Source organism: Schistocerca americana, chromosome 2, assembly GCF_021461395.2.
Source record: "Schistocerca americana isolate TAMUIC-IGC-003095 chromosome 2, iqSchAmer2.1, whole genome shotgun sequence".
Lineage (NCBI taxonomy): Eukaryota > Metazoa > Arthropoda > Insecta > Orthoptera > Acrididae > Schistocerca > Schistocerca americana.
This window is the reverse complement of record NC_060120.1, coordinates 789,988,846-790,007,458: the sequence shown is the minus strand read 5'-3', so window position 1 is coordinate 790,007,458 and position 18,613 is coordinate 789,988,846. Positions and strand designations below refer to the sequence as shown.

Sequence of the window (18,613 nt, the reverse complement as noted above, 5' to 3'; positions counted from 1 at the left end):
TATCGGTAGTAGCGAATTCTAAACTCAGCAGGCGAGTTAACGTTCTCTCTGTCCCTCTGTTTTTTGACAAAGGAGAGAGCAGGAAAGCCACGCAGAATTTAAGAAAAATTCTCCATCTGTCTTAAAAATTCTGTGTGGAATTGTGCTCTGGCCCGTGTCAAAAAACAGTGTTTAAATGCTACCCATTAGTAATTTTCGCCATCTATAACTTCAGACGTCGGTCATCTTTTGTTGTATGGTGGCGCGAATGTTAACGCTCGCTCTGTGTGTGTGTGTGTGTGTGTGTGTGTGTGTGTGTGTGTGTGTCGAAAATGACTGGTTGTGACCTGTCAAAATGGCTGATGGCGGCTGTCCGAAGATGCGACCAGCTGCTTTCCCGTAAGTTATTTAAAGACTTTACACAACTTGCTACAAGGTGATTTAAAGTGATGCCGATTTAAAAAGAGCGTTAAGCCGTTTTGAGGAACTAGTTCTCTAGTTGGTGGCTAGAGGAGTATGTTAGTTGTCGCTGGCACAGTGGGCTACCCGAAGGCGGCCGGCAGGGAGCGGCGCAGTGTTTCGTGTGGGCTCACGAAGGGAACGCTGTGTGGACTATTTTGGGCGCGTAAGTGCGCTGTGGCACATTTCAAGGTTAGCGCAAGGTGAGAAGCCTGTGAGAGACGCCGGGTGGGGCTGGGGCGGCGGCCGCCACGTGGCAACGCCGCGGCCAAATGCGCGCACTTCCGGGTCGCCACAACCCTGCTGCCTCTGCGCTGCACCTGTTCCCCGGGCAGGGGGCGCAGGTAAACAGTCGTCATATCGCTGGTCGTCCCCCGGTTCCATCGACGCCTCTGCGACTATCTCGAAGTCTTCTTGCTTTATCTCACACCAGCTGTGGTAACCTGACTGTTGCGTTTCGTTTTTGTTGTTCTCCCCAGGGCATGCCTAATTTAGGCAGCAGAAAGTCTAAAGATAGTAGCGAATGTGTTCAGAAAACCGATAAGTCTGTTACGATTCCGCTAATGGAACTCAGTATGCACGGCAAGGAAGGACGTTTATGTTTGCAGTGGGGAACCCAACAGCTATTGCTACCGCGCGGCTCGCCTCCTCTGTATCTAGTTGCCAACGACTGTTAGTCACTTGGTTATTCTGATTGAGATAAGCTGTTGATATTGTTATTGTGCACTTCAGTCGGAAGACTTAATGTGGTACAACTATGCACGGTAGTCGACCCCGTGCAACTGTTTTCGCCTCTGCATAATTGCTACAAACTACATCTGTTTGAAGTCCTACACTTCTCCATTAGCAAATTGTCGATTCCATGATGCCTCAGGGTGTGTCGTATCAGCCGATCCCCCCCCCCCTTTTTTTTTAACTGACCCGTGCCTTAAATGTCATTCCTCACCAGTTCGACTCAGTACCTCTTCATCATTTGCACGAACTCTTCATTAATTATCGGATTTACTGATAGAATCTTAGTCCTTCACTGTACTGCACATTTCAGATGCGTCTTTCTTATCCGTTAATAGAGTTTGATGTGTTCTTAAAAAAGGAACAGTATGTAGTGCCCTGTCCAGAAAGTTGGAAAAACGCAAAACTGACGCCAATCACATTTTTGGAGAAGATTGTAAGTGCATAAGGAGTGGTAGACCACTGGGAGATGGAAGTGGTGTATTCGTTTAGTAGGTAAAAAGCTGAAACCATTCGAGATAGAAACCGGAGCTGCATGCTGGAGTTTTTGGACAAATCCTAGTATCGAAGGTGGCCATAAGCTTGTACATGGATCCTTTTGTCGACCACCAGACACATCGCTGGATGTAAGGTCATTAGAGAATAAGTTCCCCAATCATACTGTTGTAAAAGGAGGAGACTAATCATCCGATAATCGATTGGTATAATTATTTTTGTATTGGGAAAATTGCCGCAGAACACGATGGAGTTCCTATGAGATTCTATGCAGAATTTTCGACTGAATGTGCACTAATTGGGACTCTAACATAATGATCATCAAAATACTTGAGTGGTCAATTGTGGGGATATGAAAAGGAATGACCTTGTACGTTCAGTCGTAGGTAAGGCAGGTGGATGACTTTGTTTCATTGGTAGGATACTAAGAAAATGCAGTCAATCTGCAACGGAGATTGCCTGTGGAAGTGACGGTTGTGCGCACAGCAAATCTTCTTGAAAATGGTTATAAACTACAGTTTTACCAACGCGCCATTTCGTAAAAATATCGTCAAAGTAGATGCTTCTCCTAAGTACAGGCGTTTGAAAGCTACTGGTGGCTCTTCTTAGCAGCAGGTAATTGATACCAAATCTTTTGAGAGAAGCCGCATGGTTAGAGGCGCCATGTCACTGCGCGCCCCTTCCCGCCGGAGGTGTGAGTCCTCCCTCGGGCATGGGTGTGTGTGGTACTTAGCATAAGTTAGTTTAAGTAGTGTTTAAGTCTAGGGACCGATGACCTCAGCATTTTGGTCCCTTAGGAATTCACACACATTTGAACTTTTTTTTTTAGAGGATGTCATTTTGATTTTTTCTGTGTTAGTGAATAGTGTTTTTTGGAGGAAGTAAATGAATGAATAGAAGTTGTGAGTGGCTCTCATGCAGTTTTTGGAGGTTTGGAAGATATTTTAATGTGGAAGGTTTTTTTTTGAATGGTTTCTAATGAGGAAATTGTAGAATATGTCTCAGGCGTGCGGGATCTATGTCAAGTATACCTCACTGGGATTACTGAACTTATACAAAGGAAGATATCATGATCACTGTTTTTTTTACCCGTTTGAGCGTGTAACAAAAATGCTGAACAACCTGATCTGGCAGGCACAGAAATCAATGAATATACTACTAAGTATCGCTCTCGTCGTGACGGCGATGAGTTTACACTGATTGCCGGCGCTTAGAAGCATTTAAGCAGTCATTCTTCCATTATTACTCAATACGCGAATGGATCGGGAAGAAATTGTTAATACGTGGTACAATGAAAAATACTCTCTGCCACGCACTTAAAAGTGTTTTGCAGAGAATGGATGTAGATGTGGAATGAAAGCTAGGTCTGTCAACATTTTGATAGGCAACACTCAGATATACTGTGAGTGGATAAAAATGTGGAAACGCCACAAGCACAACGAATTACCATGCGTAATACGGTGTAGAAAGCCTGTTGGCATTCAAAACAAATTCCAGTTGTCTTGGAATGGATAGATATAGTTTTTCAGGGGAATTGATACCATTCTTCCGGTAAAATAGGGGCAAGTTTAGGCAGCGTTGATGGAGGTGGATAGCGATCACACAATCTTCTCTCCAAAGTAGAAAGCAAAGGCTCAATAACATTAGGACCTGGTGGGAGATTCGAGAATTCATTCTCGTGCTCACAAAAGCAGTCGTAGAAGATTCCATCAGTGTGAACAGGGGTCCTGTTGTCTTGGAACAACAAATCATCATTGGGGAACCGATATTGTACAGTGAGATTGACCTGATCAACCAAAATGATCACGTAATTCTTGAGGTTTTGGTCTTGGAAGTAAACTATGCCAGTGTGACACAAGACTCGCCCAACCAAATTACCTTCTTCCATTGCTCCACATTGCAGATATCATAACTTCGGCACCACGTTTCCCTGTGACGGGCATTTCCATCACTGATGGGTGGTGTTGAAATTCCAGTTCGACCTGCAATTCCGTGCTTCTGGAGCTCGTGTTGTTTTAATACCGACAGGGTTCGCAGGTTTCAGCACAGTCTTGCTATTTGACCTTCCGTCTGTATCACTGGGCACGCACTTTCGTCCACGTTGTCACTATGGGGATGATGATTTTCTGGTTTTCTTGTATGCGGTATAAACCTACAATATGGAACCTGAATGCACTCAGCTCCGACATAATGCGCTCTTAACTACAAAGAACGCTGTTCTGACCACGACTGACACTTGGAACACGTTGAAGTGATTGCATAGTTGCCGTTAATGGAAAAGCGTAACGTGCTGTCTTGGTCAGCATACGCATTTATGTTCCAGCTTGTATTTCTTTTACCGTTTTCATATTTTTCGCCAAACCCTGCATTTCCTTGGTAGTGTTGATTCGTTACCGATGGTACTTGTCATGACGATAAAAACGACGCCATTAAAGCCTGTAGCTTCTATTTCTTCGATATTTGTTTTTATAGGAAAGTGATGCTTAGTTAACAAGATTGTGTATCTCTGTGTGGCACCGAAGAAACGATACGTATTATAAAAACCAGATCAGACTTCATAAATCGTATTTGTGCGGCAACCCCATCGATATTAAAAAATTTTTTTCGATGTAGATGGAATTTTTCTTCTTTAATGTATGGTACGTGACTTAATGACGTTAATTCGTACAATTCTAGACGTTAATGTATACAGACCGGGAATCAAACCCCTTGCCTACTAGAGATTGTGTTCTTATGACAAATTTATAGTTACGTAGATACCTCGCGAGGTACTGTGTAGTTCGTGCCATAGGGTACTTCAACCCATCGTGTACTATTCTCTTCATACACCATCGGATACGATCCGTTATCTTGTATAAATCGTTTGGCTCTAGCGTGAGATACACGATGGAGGGGGCAGAATGATTTTAGATTATATAACTTCACGTAAGTCGCATTCATCTCGCGGTACCAGCCTTGTCCTGACGAAAGCAGCCCGTTACAATTCGAGCTGTGCACCAGAATAGGTCACACGAATGCCTTGAACGGAGTCTCCTTTGCTAATAGAATATAATCCTCTCCTCTGATAACTGAAATTTTACATTTACTTGTTCGTCTCTCTTCTTATTGCTTTGCTTTTCTATTCCCTTCCCCAAACGCGACGGGCTCGGTTCTATTGCAAACTTGCTTACAGAACGAACTCTTGATTTAAGTTTTTTTCAAAAGCCTCGGGTATGAGGTTAAGGTGATGTTAAACATTCTGTACTTTCTCTTGAGTTATGTAGAGAAGATAACAAACGGTAAAGGATCATTAGTCATGGACGTTTGGTGCTCTTTGTGGCAAAGTGCGTTCTGCAATCGGCTTCGTATATAGGAACATGCACTGCATGAGACATTGGAAAAACAAATTATTTTGTAAAATGGATTTTTCAACCTGAGCTGACTCAACCGGTAGCGAATCATCAGGTAACCGTTTGAAAATGAAAGACAAAGGGGCCTATTAAAACACTGGGCAACTAACTAGCAAAACCAATTTCTGTACACAAGTACACGCACTTGAATACATTTTGAATACGTTACATAGAAACTTCTCAAAGTACAACTGAATAGACAGCTAATTAACATATCGTTGGTGGTTTTTGAATTACAAATGTAATATTAAAGTGTTCGTAGTATGAAACTGATTGTGAGCTATATCTTTCTCAGCAGTTGTAACACACGGTTCAGTCACATTTATGTGACCACCGCCCGTCTTCGACGCCAGCGTGCAATAACCACTCACAGACGGTAGGTGCCAACACTAGCATCGAAGGGTATATGAATTATGTGTGCGGAGCGCGGGAAACAGTGCAGTTGTAAACTGATAGCGTGCCACTGTGTTTAGGATATACCGTCCATGGCAAAATGGCGTTCTCCAAAACCGGGGCTGAGGCAACTGTGGTACACCACGAGCCATAGATGGCAGGGGTGAATGACGGCCGCGGACGTGTGTACTGGCGAATACACGTGCGACTCTTATGCAATTATCCGCACAGATGAACCAAGGAAATACCAACAGTGTCTCTTCAACGACCGTTCAGCTAACGTTGCTGCCTACATGCTGATTGCTGTTCATCGGCAACGAAGGCTGTAATTTGCACGCCAGTACCGCAGCTGGATGCCCATTGAGTGGCTACAGGTGGCCTTTTCAGATGAATCAAGTTTTATTTATACTCCACAGGAGTGAAACGCAAGAAAACTAACGCCCTGCAACAATCGTCGGTAGTGTACCGACCGGAGGACGGAGCGTTGTGGTCTGAGACCTTTTCTCGTGGCTCTCCCTGGGTGATGTCGTCAGTCTGGAAGGCACAGTGGATCACCAGAATTATGCGTCTATCCTTGGGGGTCTAGGCCGACCCCTACATGCATTTGTTTTTCCTCGGCACGGCGGCATTACGAGCAGGATCATGCAATGTGTCATACACCTTGCAGTGTACATCTACATCTATACTCTGCAAAGCACCGTCAGGTGCATGGCAGAGGATACGTCCCATCGTACCAGTTATTAGGGTTCCTTCTTTTTCCATTCGCGTATGGAGCACGGGGAGAATGATTGTTCGTACGCCTCTGTGTGTGTAGTAATTATTCTATTCTTATGTACGCGACATGTAGGCGGTTTTGGTGTATTTTTAGAGCCATCATTTAAAGCCGGTTCTTTAAACTTTGTTGATAGACGTTCTCCAGATAGTTTACATCTGTCTACACGAGTCTGCCAGGTCAGTTCCTTCAATATCTCCGTGCCACTTTCCCACGGATCAAACCTGTGACCATTCGTGCTGCCCTTCTCTGTATGCGTTCAATATCCCCTGGTAGTTCTATTTGGTACCGGACCCACACATTTGAGCAAATTCTAGAACCTCCTTTGTAGACTGGTTGCTCTTCCCCAGAATTCTACCAGTAAACCTGCTTTACCGTGACTGAGTCTACGTGATCATTTAATTTCATATTTCTACGAAGTGTTACACATAGTTATTTGTATCAGTTTGCCGATTCCAACAGTGACCATGGATATTATAGTCATAGAATACTACGTTCTTTTCGTTTGTGAAGTGCACAATTTTGAGTTTCTGGACATTTAAAGAAAGTTGCCAATGTTTGCACCAGTTTGAAATCTTATCAAGATCTGACTGAATATTTATGCTTCTTTGAAACAGTTGTCTGCAAATAGACTGCGGTTATTATTAATCTAATTAGAAGTATGTATTAATACCTTCAGCTGCTGACGGGCGTTGTATATATCAACGGAGACAGGTGAAAATGTGTGCCGCGACCGGGATTCGAACCCGGGATCACCTGCTTACATGGCAGACGCTCTATCCATCTGAGCCACCGAGGGCACAGAGGACAGTGCGACTGCAGGACTATCTCGCGCATGCCTGCCATAAAACCTACATTCTCACCTTATATGTCCACACACTACGTTCGTAGTGTCCCTACCCAAAGTTAGTATATAGTTCTGGCAATATCGGCCATGACCTTCTTCTTGTATGCGGATGCACACATATTACCCGAACTCTTACGCGACTTTGTAAGAATGTCTTCCACGAGTAATGAGTATGTTGGGTAGGGACACTACGAATGTAGTGTATGGACTTATAAGGTGAGAATGTGGGTTTTGCGGGAGGCGTGCGCGAGATAGTCCCTGCAGTCGCACTGTCCTCTGTGCCCTCGATGGTTTAGATGGATAGAGCGTCTGCCATGTAAGCAGGAGATCCCGGGTTCGAGTCCCGGTCGGGGCACACATTTTAGAAGAAACAGCTTCTCTGACAAAGAGATAAATACAGCACTACATTGTAAAAGGTCTAGCTCTTCTAATGAAAAAGAATAAAGTAACAGGAAAGTTTTCCTTCCATTTGTAAAGGCTATCACGGATCGCCTCAGGAAAGTATGCAGAAAACACGGTATTAATAAAGTGTTTAACCTAACAAGAAAAGTGTATATTTGAACACTGCAAAGGGCCTACGCTCGCGGCTTGCCACAGCGGGAGTATATAAGATCCCCCTGCACTTACTGCCAAATGTACATAGGAACTACAAAAACAAGCATCAACATGCCCCTCATGGAACAACAAGTGCAGTTGTCACCTCTCTCTCTCTCCCTCCCTCTCTCTCTCTCTCTCTCTCTCTCTCTCTCTCTCTCTCTCTCTCTCTCTGTGTGTGTGTGTGTGTGTGTGTGTGTGTGTGTGTGTGTGTGTGTGTGTGTTTAGCTTATTGGCGCTCAACGGCGAGGTTATCAGCGCCTTAACGCATATTAAAAGAAACGAATGTGGATAAAACTACGCAAATGTTATCACATAGTTAGGAGGAATTCTATAAAATGGCCCTCATGCACTCACTCATTCGCGTGGACCACACAATCACTCAGACGCCTTAATTGTCGTTTGGCCAAGATGGTTAAATCAGCAATAGCAGATCACGCACTAGGAACGGGAAGCTACCAAATTCGTTCCTCTTACACTGTTTTTAGCAAGATCCAATAATTACAGTGCTAAGATATACGGATAGGCCATAGAAATACAAAAGCGTAAAAAACTATTTCAGCAGAAGTGAAGGTTTGGAGTTAGACAAGTTGGGCCTTTAGTGCCGAATAAAACAAGCAGCGCCAACTCTTCTCCATTACAATCTCCGCAGCATACATCGCCGCGACATCGTGATCTTTGCGGTCTGATGACGTCAGGAAGCGACCGTTGCAGGATTACGTACAAACAGTGCGGCTTGCTTAGCTTGTTTTGTGTCTGACAGCTTTCTGAGTCGTTAAGAGCCTCTAATGAAGTCTCCAGCAGTGGAAGACGAAACGTTAGACAGAGAATTATGCCTTTGACCATGTCCATAATCAAATATCAGCAATATACCAGTTTCACGTGTTTTTAACTTATTCTGTTAGTATACTGTGTTCAAACCATCATTCATATTTGATGAGCGCAAGGGTTCGTACGTGCAACCGTAGCATTGTCCGCCTGTTACTTGTGAAATGATTCACAAATTCAGTATTCTAGAAAAACAGTTTTAATAAAGAATCAACGTTGATTGATTGCGCGAAGCATATCCGTGATCATTGTGTGCATATTAAGACTGTCAGGGATTAACAAGAGAACTGTGAAACTTCCTGGCAGATCAAAACTGTGTGCCCGACCGAGAACGAACTCGGGACCTTTGTTGTGAGGACGGGGCGTGAGTCGTGCTTGGGTAGCTCAGTTGGTAGAGCACTTGCCCGCGGAAGGCAAAGGTCCCGAGTTCGAGTCTCGGTCCGGCACACAGTTTTGATCTGCCAGGAAGTTTCATATCAGCGCACACTCCGCTGCAGAGTGAAAATCTCATTCAAGAAAACTGTGGTTTACCACACACTCACTATTCGTTATGCTGTAATATCGAAAATGAAATAATACACAGAAAGATGACCGCGTCACTCAACTGACATACCACTTTTGGTGTTTCTAGAATTTACTATAGACACGCCAGTGCTTGACCGGGAGATGTATATAGTCATACAGGGCTTCTTCGTTCTCATTGTGTTCGTTTGCGACGTCTGGGACTTTGTACGTACGGCAGGCATTTTATAGACACGCGGGATTAAGTTAACATTTCTATGTTTTTCCATATGAGCTTGCAGCTTATACATTGCACTTGTCGGTATTTGCGTGTGTTCGACGTCGAGATACTCTTGTTTGCGGTGATAGGTTCACGTACAGGTTACGGCATTCTTCCACTTCAGTTTGCAGATCGTGTTTTCTTGGGTATATTATCGCTCAGTACAACATACCTTTTGCAGTTTCTCTTACGTCACCCGGCGACCTCGTGGAAGTTTTCGTTACAGCGTGGTGGGAATTTACCAGACAGTCACGTATATTTTTGACTAGCTTGAGCGCCACGTATAGTTGCTGCCTAAGTTTGTGCAACCGGTAAGATACGTGGCACCACGGATAATGTGGTGGTGGGAATGAAAGGTGCGACATATCGAGCTTTCGTCATGCCCCTAGTGGCACTTAAGTTGGCAACACGGCAGCAGTTAGCTTGCGGTCCTTGATCCTTCTGATGCTATGCGACGTGTTCGTCTGTGCGCTGGATAGCCCTGGCTGTGCCGCGCTGGACAGCCCTGACTACACCGCGCCTGTGCCGGCAGCCATCTTGGCGAGCGTGGGCACGAGCAAGGAGCTCCTGCTTTCTCTCCGCGGCTGCTGATTGCACCACATCGTTCAGCTGTTGCAACTCGAGCTCTTGGCTTCCGTTCTACGCCAGTGCTTGACCGGGAGCTGTACATAGTCATACAGGGCTTCGTTCTCATAGTGTTCGTTTGCGACGTCTGGGACGTTGTACGTACTGCAGGCATTTTATTTGCAGTATTTCACACACCCTGTCGGCCGCCTACAACTATTTCATTACATCCCTTTAATCTCATTGCGTCACAAAAATCAGAACTGGAATGCATTGTAACAGCAAAGTTATGTGCGTTGTGGGATAATGCTAGGAGAAACAATTCTTTCGCACCTTGCAATGCACACAGGTTCCCCAAAGATTATATGCGTTAGGTCTCGCTGTATCTTTCATTTTTGGCCTCATTTTATAGCTAACAAGGTCTATCTGAAACTACTAATGAAACGCCTATATTAATGTATGTATCCCATATGCTGCATCACGTAGTCTCAGTACAGACTATTCACATGGTGTTAGTTGTTATGATTTTCTCACCATTCCCAGGTTGTAAGGGTTCCATCGTATTTATGCTTGTTCATTCTGGTGCTAGCAAAATTCCGCGACTTTTCATTATCGACCCTAAACACACAAGTAACAAAATTTGTATATTAACTGTAGATTACCGACAAATGGCAGTAGGTTTCGATACATTAGGAAAAGAAATGTGGCTTGTGGGTAAATATTGTCAGATCTTTTTTTTTTTTCTCGAAACGGATCATAATTTTGAAATTTGGTTCTCAACTAACCTTCCGCGTATCGGTTGGAAACAGACATTACCAGATTGCGAGCCATTACCACATTTTGGATCGTTTCTGCGATTCAGTTGAGAAAACGTATTTAATTGACTTATGCTCTCAGCGCAGAATAAAACACAGGTGTTAAAAAAAAGTGTTTTACTCGGTTGTCACTTCTTCATCTTTGTACTAAATGCTTGTGTGACACAGCAGTATCTTTAGTTATGTGCGTGAAAATTATGCCACGTCATTGGTACTTGTCAAAACATTCACCTGACTGTTGAAGCTCACTCTTCTGTGCGTGTATGCATACAATTCAATTAATTTTTTTATAGCTTCCCGATGAGCAGACACAAAAAGAAGAAAACAGATAATTTCGACACATTGAATAGTGGAAACATCCTGTTTGCCCTTTGCGCTTAATCTTTTACCTTTGAAAATCATGTGAAAAAATACAAAGTTGCACCGTCGATCGTATTCCTCCGTAAAAAATTGGCTAGCTGAGTTGTTCCAGGTATAGAAAGGTAGGTGATGCACTCGGAGAGGATCTTTCCTAGTAAACTTCTGTACCGAAGACTATTGCACTTTCATTGCTTTGAAAAGTTAGTGAATGCACAATGTGATACAAATGCGGCTGGTTGGCTGTGAGCACGTCCCCAGAGAGATCATTGCTTTTCGTTGCACGCTGTGGCTGCGCAGTCGCGTACTGCGGTAAACAGGCTCACATGTGCCGTAAGTCCGAAGGTTGTTTGCTGCGATAAACTTTTTTACTCTTCCCAAGGATGTCTGGTGTGCGCGCTGTTGCCACATGTACGCGGTCACGTGTCGCAGCAGCCCGCGCCGGCATCTGCGCCTTTTAAAAACGTCTGGGCCTCCTCCGGGGGGGGGGGGGGGGGGCAGAGCAGTGACGTGTACACACACACACACACACACACACACACACACACACTCTCTCTCTCTCTCTCTCTCTCTCTCTCTCTCTCTCTCTCTCTTCACCATCGCTACGGCGTGGGAAACATAGAGGATGTATGGTAGCAAAGAGAAATACCATATGGTTTGTGGAATTGATTATTGGTACCTGATAAGCTTAGAGTGTAATGAACTAGAATTAATAAAAATCAAGAAATGTGTCACGATAATATCGTAATCAACCCATCGTTCTCAGTAAACGAGAACCGAATGCACGACAGTGCGCGTAGCTCATGCATTATTGCTGATCATCCGACCAGTAGCTACACTTCCTTGTTTTGTTGTTTGTTCCTTGGTAGCATGTGCAGACATCTGCAGGAGCCGCTCACACGTTCGGTTTTCCACCCAGAAAGGTGATTTAATGTAGGACTAGCCTGGTACTATGAAGGAAGCGGGTCCAAATCCATTTTATAACAAGCTTAAGTCACCTGAATGTTGGGTTGGTCCCTTTACCTTCAACAGTCATGGGCGAGTCCAGGGGGAGGAGGATGGATTGCAGCCCCATTAGACCCCCTCCTGCCTTTCCTGTGGATTCGCCCGTGGCTCTGTTACATTACCTCGGTCGAAGGCTGCAGCCCCATAGCGTAACCCCCCCCCCCCCCCCCCCCATAGCGTAAACGCCTCCCCCCCTCCTCCACACACAAACAGAGCTGTTTCGTATTAATCTTAAAAAGTCTTTGAGACAGTTTTCAGGCTTAAGTCTCAAAAATTTCTTGCTATTGTTGGTTGTTGGTGTTATAATAGACTAAGAAAATACCTTAGCGTACGGTAGAGAATTTCAAAATTTCTGTGAGCTCAGCCCCTCTCACCCGCCCTTCCGATCAGAACCCTGTGTTCGCCATGGAACAGAGCTTTTGTTGTATCTCTAACAACTTTTCCACTGCCTGAACTTGTAATCTTCTTTCGATTTCTCAGTATGTGATGTTATCCATCTTCGCGGGAACTCCCACCTGTGGATAGATATTTTATCTTAATCTGCTACTTAATCGCTATTCTTGTTGAAGTGTGGGAAAAAGTAACCTTGTTACTTTGCAAATGTAGACTAGTAATTTTATAGACGTCGCGACATTTATTGGCGCAAAAAATTCAAAACTTAGTTTTGTAATACACCTGTTGAAGTTGTGTTATGGCAACCACAAAACAATTAAAAGCGATATTGACTATTATTTGACGGTGACTATTATCCATGATAGAGTTTTCAGAAACCGCTACCATACCTTTGTTTTCTTTTTCAATTTGTGTTTCGAGGCGTGACCTAATCATCAGACGAAAATTTACAATACAAAAACGCTAAACATGAACGCACACAACTCTTTCTGTACTAATTTTCTGCTTTTGTATGTGTTGTGACCATCGTGCGGAGGATTATTGGGATAGGGTTTACTTCATTTGGTCGTATGCTCCTTTCAGCAAAAACCGCAAATAATTGTTCACCCTAATCATCAGGACCACCTGCATTCTTGTGGAAGAAAACGTTACATGAATGCATCTATTTCTGGTAGTGAGAGCGAATTATCACATTTTTGTGCTATCAAAAGATGTGCTGCTTCTCCGAGGACGGTTGTCTGAATAACATGGCAGCCACTGGTCAAAGGTTAATAATATACCTAGTTTACTTTAATCGTTTTCCCTCTTGTCGACTATACAGCAAGGAAAACATAACACACAAGTCGTTCCAAAAGTTTTTCATGCAGTGTCACGTTAAACCCAGTTTGCGCCTGGTGCTTAATGAGATACAAAAAATGGTTGAAATGGCTCTGAGCACTATGGGACCTAACATCAGTGGTCATCAGTCCCCTAGAACTACTTAAACCTAACTAACCTAAGGACCTCACACATATCCATGCCCGAGGCAGGATTCGAACGTGCGACCGCAGCAGTCGCGCGGTTCCGGACTGAGCGCCTAGAACCGCTCGGCCACCGTGGCCGGCAATGCGATACAATCAGGCGCTCTGTCCGGGAAGAGAATCATCTAGATTTCAAGGGTATTGTACGGTTACTTTTTGGTAGCGTATTTACGCTCTGTAAACAAAGAATATTTTTTCTATTTACGTCTATTCTCTGCAAGCCACCTTAAAGTGCACTGCATAGGGTTGCTTCCCATTATACCTCGTAAGGGGTTCATCGATATGTTCACACGTGGAGCGCGAGTAGAATGACGTCTTAAATACCTTTTGTGTGTTGTAGTTAGTGTACTCTAAGCCTTCACAGTCGCAACTGGAGTGATATGTTTAAGAAAATCTCTAAATTACTTACTTAGCAATAGTTCTTGAAATTTAATATGTGGGCCCAAGCAAGGTAATGCGACCCCCCTAATGGGGTTTTCTGGTCGAGAGGTCTGATTTTTACCTCATTTTCATCAATTTTTGGGTGAAATCAAAAGATAAGATTATGATTATATCCTTTTATTCATCTATATTTTACCCGATTTAAATTTTTTTGTCCCAAAATAAAATGGCGCCGAAGATCGTAATGCACGCCGTACACCGGTAGGCGGGTGGAACTGGTTCAGGTAACTGGATGGTCTGTAACAGTCCAGACCAAAAAATGATTAAATTATGATTGTAGCAATGGCCAGAACCTTTTAAAAGTGAAAAAGTCGTTTTTCGTAAAATGACGGCTACTTGGAAAAAGTAAGAAAAATCGACTTTGTTTAGACATTCAGACGTGCATAAAAAATCGGTATTTTGAAAATTGTTTACCTTTCAGAGGTTCCGGCCATATCCAGTTCAATGCTCTACAAAAATAGCTAAGCGGCGTCATCTTCGGCCGAGTAGTTTTTCGGCGATCCAAGCACCCAGCACAAAAATGTGACTTTGTAGGAAATCGCGTTTAAAGTCTTGGGAAGAAGTTTCTTTTTTTGGGGGGGGGGGGGGGGGGGGTTTGCGATGCCAGGGGATTACAGTACGCCTTCCTCGACGTCGTAAATCTCGTTCGTGCGCACCACGTGCTCTCGAGCCGCAGATCTGTCTTATTTACTGGCCGTAGACGCGCGGTGCTCTGAGCGTACAAGGCGGTCCGCATTGTGCCTTCAACAAAATTCGAACGCCGTGTTGCCAAGTTGAATGCGTATGACATTCACTGTTTGTGCTAGTCCCAAGAAGCCGTCGTTGAAGATAACTGTAGATACTTTGTTTGCAATTTCGGCTACTTCTTTACCGAAATATATGTGTTTTCTGAAAGCGTCCAAATCGGCGAATTTATGGACTCGTTAGAGTTTTGAGTGTTCGCGCCAACACATCTTTCCAGTAAACTGTCATTCGATAGGTCTTCGTATACAGGTCAGGTAGCCGCTCGACGACGCGGGGCTGCCGGTCAGATGATCGTGTATTTCGACTGTATGCAGTAGTTAACGGGTAAAAAATGGTTTCGCCCACGTGTTCTCCATAATATAATATCTCGAAATATGCAATAAAAATCGATTTCTTGAAACTTCTACACCAGAAAACCCCCTTAAAGCCGTCTCTCAGTTCTTTCAGTATCTCCGTGACTCAGTCCCATGGCCGAACAAGCCTGTGACGATTCTTGCAGCACTCCTGTGTATACGTTCAATATTTCCCGTTACACCCATTTGGCATGGCTCCCTCACACTTGAGCAATATTTTTAGCAATATTCCATGATGGGTCGCACGAACATTATTTAAGCAATCTCGTATGTAGGCTGATTGCATTTCCCAAGTATTCTACCAATGAGCCGCAGCCTGGTATTTAACTTCACCACCGACTGAGTCTGTATGATCGTTCCAGTTCATATGTCATCACATTGTTATGATGAGTTCACCGATTTCAACAGTGACTCATTTGTATTATAGTCATTCTGAACGTTTAAAGCAAGTTGCCATTCTTTGCACCTGTTGGAAATCTTATCAATTTCAAGATCTCACTGAATATTTTTGCAGGTTTTTCGGACAATATTTCATTAGATATGTGCGACAAGTCCGAGGTTACTGTTTATATCGGCTGTTAGTTCGTTAAATACAATGTGAACTGCAAAATGTCCAACACCCTTCCCTGGGGGCATGCCTGTAATTAATTCTACCTCTGCCGATGACTCTTCATCCAAGTTAAAATACTGCGTACTCGATATCAACAAATCCTTAATCAAGTCACTAATCCTCAATAAAGGCATAAATTCTCGCCGCGTCATGTCGAATATAAAGGAAAATGCATAAGGAGTTGGCTGCCATAATGAAATTGATCAGATGACAGTACCTTTCCCTTCTGTACAATACTGGGGTTACACCTGGGAACTCCCGACATCGATAAGTTTACTTTTTAAAGCGATCCTTGTGACCAGGTGCCAAGAACTGTCTGAAAGAATTCAGATTCACTTTCCTGTGGCTACAGCTGACTTAAAATCAGTAGTTCTAAGGATGTGAGAAGTGCTGATGTAGAGGTCACTCACTCGAGATGGAAAGGTGTGAGCAAACGAGCACAGGTAATGTTAAGATAGCCAGACGATGACTTATACTTAGAATTTTCAATTGCACGTTATCAGTGGCGTTGTTTGGCAGATGCCTGTATCGAGATAACCCATATGATGTGACGGTGGCTTCCTGATAGCCGGCTGCCACTCTGCTCACGCGCTGCGCAGATAGCGTGTACAGTCGCCCAAAATGTAGAGCACTTCTCTTACCTACCAGTGAATTGTGTCGGAAAAACGACACGCACCGTAGTTGACGCTGGTCTGTTGATGTTACACCTGAGCAGTGGAATTCGCCCTGTGCACTGTAAGTAGAGTTACAATAGTCGAATGGTAACCGAATTGCAACACGTATATTATTTTCTAATCGGAAGATTAATAGCGTTTCGTGGAAAGTTCATGGAGGTCTGCTGTTTCCATTTATGTGGAATACCTCGTAGGTGTCATTGAAGTGGAGATTCGGTTAAATTAGTCTGCAAGTGAAGGACATCATTCTTTGGGAACGATCCACTATGAACCAATTCTTGCAGTCTTCCGTATGGAGCGCTTGAGACGGAGCACTGTGTGAGGAATGATTAATAATCCTAAGATTTTGCTTGCGCGCTGTTGTCGTTTCAGTCAAAAGTCGAGGTATATGGAAAATGCCGAGTGGCAACCTGTTTCTGAATTTACCTTAATCCCTCTGAGTAAGAGTTCGGAGAAAGCCAGCTTATATTGCTTTCCATTGGGATCATTTTGTGCAAAACACTTTCATGGTCAAATCTCAAGCAGAGTTGGTGACCACTAACTTTTTTATTGAACCGAACTAGGCTTGTGTGTGATGCTGCTATGAAGAGGAATATTTCCAACCAACTTTGTGGTTGATAACCTTAATACAACAATCTGTCAGGAAAACCAAACGAGAGAGAGAGAGAGAGAGAGAGAGAGAGAGAGAGGGGGGGGGGGGGGGGGAGGCACGTGCGGTAGTCAAACGCAGGCTGAAAGACGTAGTTACTGCCATAGACATTTTAGATGGATTGACGTCACGTTGTTTTCCTGTTGTCCCCCTGGTAATGTGTTATTACGAGAGCATATATGGTCTCGTGGCCGTGAGACGTGAAATGTGACGAGATTTTAATGCGACAGTCTTCCTTATTAATAGGCAAACGTATATGACAAGTCTTCTTTCTGTTGGATGAACCACACTTGCGGCATAGTACCAAAAAGAAAGTGCTTAGGGTTACTTAAAGTGTATCATCTGTGATTCCATTAATTAGCCAATCATGAAACAGAAGTGCAGAAATTACAAGTACATGCACTTGAATGTAGCCCTTAGGGAGTGATACACAATTCTATTGGCCGGCACGTATGTCCCCTACTTGCCAACAGAGACTATATCCGTGGGGTCGGGAAGTGTATTAGTCAACCACAGTATTATTGCACTTTGGGGCGAGGGCGCTTCTGCCAACTTATTGCGAGTTTTTGCCTTATATTTCACGATGACAGGCTGAACCACTTGATAATATATGTTCAACTGTGCTGAAAGCATTCGCAGTGTGATGCATTTTCCTTAGTCGGCACTGTATTTTTTTACTGTAATGTCATCGCATGTTTCTGATAACTACCGCGGGAGGACAAATGCAATAATATTGTGGTCGGGTAGTATGTTTGACTTGAATAGGTAGTTATGTGGACCTCGAACTAAAAGAAATGTTGAACCGCGTTGTTAAACTAATAGGTCGGGCAACTTCATTCACACTATTGTCTGTCATGGGCACGCCCAAACACGATAATTTCTGTCAGACATTCTGTCACGTTGACTCACCTTAACTGCGTTGTTTCCATATAACCGACTGGCATATAAGCACCATTTTTTTTTTTTTTTTTGCCATGATTTCCATCAGAGGTGGAGCGGTAACGTGGCCGCCTGATACGAGTTCTGTACAATGTACTGCGCTATGAGGGACGATTGTGTTCTCTTAAGATGGTGACTAATGTTATGACCGTCGAGTTTAATGGTTCAAATGGTTCTATGGAGCTATATACCGGGAGAGGAATGTAAGACGAAATATTAAATAATGTTGTTAGTAGCCCAGTTATGCCTAAAATACACAAATAGCCCGTTTCTTTCGAATCGCAGCAAGATACAGGACTGCTATCGTTTCTAGGCACATTAATCCCATGATCTGGATACAGTAGAACCTTTACGCGCTATTTATGGGGTATATTATACAGGATAGCCGAGGAGGAATGGTCAGTATTCAGGGATTTAACAGAAACTATCATTCAAAGTAAAAAGTCTAGCAAACATGTAGTCCAAAATGCATATCTTACAGTTATGAACATTTGTTAATCTGCTGAACAAGAGCCATAGCTCTAGAGGTATATCCGTAGCACCTAACACTGCTGGTGTGTTTCGGGAGTTATTCACACATGCTGGGATGCACTGTGAGAATAGCTATTGCTGTTTGCGTTTCATTCTATTGTTTATAATGAATGATTTAAGAATTTTTTAAGTTTTGCTACTGGCGACTAATATACGAGGGCTTTCAATAAGTAAGGCAACACGTTTTTGTTCCGAAAGCAGATTGGTTTTATTCAGGGTTCCAACACACCATATTACTCTCCACTCTTTT

The 18,613-nt window shown here is 43.6% G+C and overlaps 1 protein-coding gene and 3 non-coding genes across 4 annotated transcripts in view; 3 read left to right on the top strand and 1 right to left on the bottom strand.

Moving 5' to 3' along the window:
• LOC124594435 (protein split ends-like) overlaps nucleotides 1-18,613 on the top strand; it is a 364,635-nt gene that overhangs the window by 196,251 nt on the left and 149,771 nt on the right. The gene's annotated exons all lie outside the window — the stretch shown is intronic.
• On the bottom strand, nucleotides 6,945-7,019 carry Trnat-ugu. Its single transcript has one exon. It is a non-coding gene; the product is annotated as a tRNA-Thr (tRNA).
• Nucleotides 7,347-7,421, top strand: Trnat-ugu. Its single transcript has one exon. It is a non-coding gene; the product is annotated as a tRNA-Thr (tRNA).
• On the top strand, nucleotides 8,861-8,935 carry Trnap-cgg. Its single transcript has one exon. It is a non-coding gene; the product is annotated as a tRNA-Pro (tRNA).